Source organism: Triticum aestivum, chromosome 2A, assembly GCF_018294505.1.
Source record: "Triticum aestivum cultivar Chinese Spring chromosome 2A, IWGSC CS RefSeq v2.1, whole genome shotgun sequence".
NCBI classification, from domain to species: Eukaryota; Viridiplantae; Streptophyta; class Magnoliopsida; order Poales; family Poaceae; genus Triticum; species Triticum aestivum.
In genome coordinates, this window is record NC_057797.1 from 655,986,251 (window position 1) to 655,990,167 (window position 3,917).

The window sequence follows — 3,917 nt, forward strand, 5'->3', positions numbered from 1 at the left end:
AACCCAAGGGCTAAACCCTCTTGGTTTTTTTATAGAAGAAACTCCGCGAGCACCGTGCGTCCCGACGCATACTGAAATGATCTATGGGTCCCATCTTTTTCTTACAAAAGAGTATTAATGTCAAGATGGTGCACATCACAGTATTGTGTATCCACACACAAATATCTCCCTTAACCATAGGGAAAAGGCAACTTAAGATGATTTATGAGTAAATTACATAAATTGCTTAGAGACGAGGAGTTAAAATGAAGACAAAGTTCTGAAGAAAGAAAAAAATGAGACCAACCCAAGGGCTAAACCCTCTTGGTTTTTTTATAGAAGAAACTCCACGAGCACCGTGCGTCCGAGCCGGGACTTGAACTCAGGTGGGCTGGCAGCTACCCCAGCTGCCCAGCCAACAGGTCGATGCCCCGTCCTCTGAAGAAAGAAATTTGAAAGGTGGGAGGGGTGGAAATAGGTATTTTCAACTAAAAGCTAGTGGTAGGAAAAAGAAGAATCTCATCTCATCTTTGATGAATGATGGAGATCTCATCATTGTTAAACTTGAATTAGTGGCTGATATTGCTGATTTTTACAAACTGTTGTTTGGTCCTGCTGATATCACATCCATTAAATTAGATGAAATTTGCTACTCACAGTTGAGTGAGGTAGATGGAAAGATGTTTGCTGAATATTTTACTTTGGAGAAAATCAAGGCAATTGTCTTTGGAATGAAACATAATATAGTTATTGGCGCTCATGGTTTACCACTATAATTTTACCAGTTTTTTTGGGAGACCATGAAGGATGATCTAAAAGAATTGTTTGATGCTTTTCAAGTTGAAAAGCAGATATAGAGAGATAAACCATGGAATTATCACTGTAATTGCAAAGGTGCCTGATGCTGATAGGATTCAAAAATTTAGATCAATTTGTTTGTTAAATGTCAGCTACAAGACACTAACCAAAGTTGTAGCTGATAGATTGGGACTGGTTATTAGTTGTGTTGTTAGGAATACCCAAACTATTTTTGTTAAAGGCAGATATAGCATGGAGGGTGTGATGGTGCTTCATGAGATCATACATGAGTTGCATCACACCAATCAATCTGGGTTATCATTGAAAATTGACTTTGAAAAAGCTTATGACATGATTAAATGGTCTTTTCTTTACCAAATGATACAGAAAAAAGGGATGCGACATAATTGGTGTGATTGGGTGACGAAAACTGTTAGGGGAGGCAAGGTTGCTATCAAAGTGAATGACCATGTGGGGCCTTATTTCTCTACTCACAAAGGAGTCAGAGAAGGAGATCCCCTGGCTCCTCTACTTTTTGACATAGTTGTTGATGGGTTAGCTTTGTTGATTAAGCAAGCACAATAGCAAGGACTGATATCTGGGCTTACCCCTCATTGGTCGATGGAGGTCTAGCTTTTTTGTAGAATGCCGATGACACAAATTTTCTAATGAAAGATGATTTATTGGAAGCAAGGCATTTAAAGTACATATTATGTATATTTGAGCAAGTTCGTGGGCTCAAGATTAATTCTCTTGGGAGTAAAATTTATTGTTTGGGAGGGGCAAAAGCAAATGAGCAGTACTATAAGGAGATCTTTAGCTACAATGAAAGTGTTCTTTGTTTGAAATACATTGGTCTTTCTGTTACTAATAAGGGGATGAGTAATTCTCAATGGGGTTTTGTTGAAGACAAAATTACTAAGAGAATGGCAGGTTGGATCTTGTCCATTGAATATAGAGTTACTTCGACTAATGCATACCTGAGTAGTATCCCTTTGTACATGCTCTCCTTTCTTGAAGCTCCCAAAGGTTCCTTGAAAAAGATGAAACTCATAGAGAAAGAATGGTGTGGCAAGAAAACAGGGATAAAAAAGCATCACTTGGTCAAATGGCCCGATGTGTGCATGTCTAAAGACTGTGGAGGATTGGGAGTCATTGATCTTCAGACCATGAACCCAAGCCTTTTGGTGAAAATGGCTATGGAATTTGGAAAATTGTGAGGGAATGTGCAGACACTCTTGGGTAGGAAATATTTGATAAACAAAACTCTTTCAAGCTTAATTGACGAAAGTGGTGGATCACACTTCTGGCATGGTTTGATGAAGGTGAATACACTATTTCAAAGAATTTTTGAAAGGGTTTTCATAGATGGAAGGAAGAATTTATTCTGGGAAGATGTTTGGATTGGAGACGAGTCTATTACTTATCAATTCACAAGGCTTTACTCTATTTTCTTCGCTAGATAAGTGATTGTTCAATTTGTCATGGATAGTGGTTGGTACTGTTGATTTTCAAGAGATCCTTATGCGGAGAAACTCCTGCTCAGATGGAAGAAATGAAGAAAATGGTAGATGAGATTCAATTAAATCAAATGTTTAATGTGAAGAATCTTTATCTGCAGATCAAAGCAGCTGATTGGGTAGGGTATAGGAAAATACAAAAAATCAAAATCCCTCGCGTCCAGTTAGAATATAGTTATTGGGTGTTAGAATTAGGCGTTGGCATTGGCCTGGTCAAAATACAATTGTTTGAGTGGCCTGGGCATTCGGGTAAGGTAGCCGTGCATGATATCGTAACCTGCCCCCCAACTAGAGTGACCCATTTCTGAATTATTTGCCCCAGCCATCCATATTCTATGATTTCCTAACCCTTCACTTCTCCCCATGATAAAATTAAGAAAGAAAGGACTTGGAGGAAGCGGGAGACCGAAGAGATGCTCGGGGCGACGCCACCCCGGCGGTGGCTCGCCCTCCGGTGGTCCTCCAGCCATCCTCGGACATTGACTTGACCAAAACGCTCCACCTTGCCTCTGTAATTCATCTAGTCCCTTCCCTCCCCGATCGCCCTCTCTCTAATATACCTTGCTTCTTCTGCGGTCAGCCATGGCGATGGAGCAGTGTGCCAGTTGGCCACATCTATGAGTTCCCCATTACTGGGTCTCTTAGAGGCATGGTAGTTGTGTTGCCAGAGGGAGATGCAACAATTAGATGTAGGAGAGAGATCACAAGGAAGAAGACAAAATGGTGAAGAGGGGTGCTAGGAGGGCGCGGGGAAGAGGAGAGCTCGAGGCCTCATCACAATTGATACGTCTCGAACGTATCTATAATTTTTTTATTGTTTCATGCTATTATATTATCAATCTTATATGCTTTATGCGATTTTATACCATTTTTGGAAACTAACCTATTAACTTAGTGTAACACCCCAGATGTAATTTACCTTAATTGTATTCCAACTCTTGTCGTTTCCGGCACTAAGTTATTCTATTTCCTCGTTGTCGGGTTTTTGTCTCCATGTGTTTTGTCTTTGTCTTGCATCTCATATCATGTCATCATGTGCATTCATTTGCATACATGTTCGTCTCATGCATCCGAGCTTTTTCCCCGTTGTCCGTTTTGCATTCCGGCGCTCCTATGTCCTCCGGTGGTCCTTTCTACCTCTTTTCGTGTGTGGGTGCTAGACGTTTTTGGATTGGACCGAGACTTGCCATGCGGCCTTGGTTTACTACCGGTAGACCGCCTATCAAGTTTCGTGCCATTTGGACTTTGTTTGATACTCCAACGGTTAACCGAGGGACCGAGAAGGCCTCATGTGTGTTGCAGCCCAACACCCCTCCAAAGTGTCCCAAAACCCACCTAAACCTCCTCCATCATCTAGATTGTTCGATCACGATCACGTGGCCGCAAACCACACCTCATTTGGAGCTTCCTAGCTCCCTCTACCTCTATAAATAGAACTCTCCTTTTCAATTCACGGACGAAACCCTAGCCCCCCTCCTCCTCCAGCCGCCGGACGAAATCCGGATGGCCGGACACGTCCGCTCCGCCCGTCCGCCGCCACGTGCCCTCCTCCCATTGGCCGCCGCCCGCGCCCACTTCGCCGCACCGCGCGGGCCCGCTCGGCCCGTGGCCGGCCCCTGC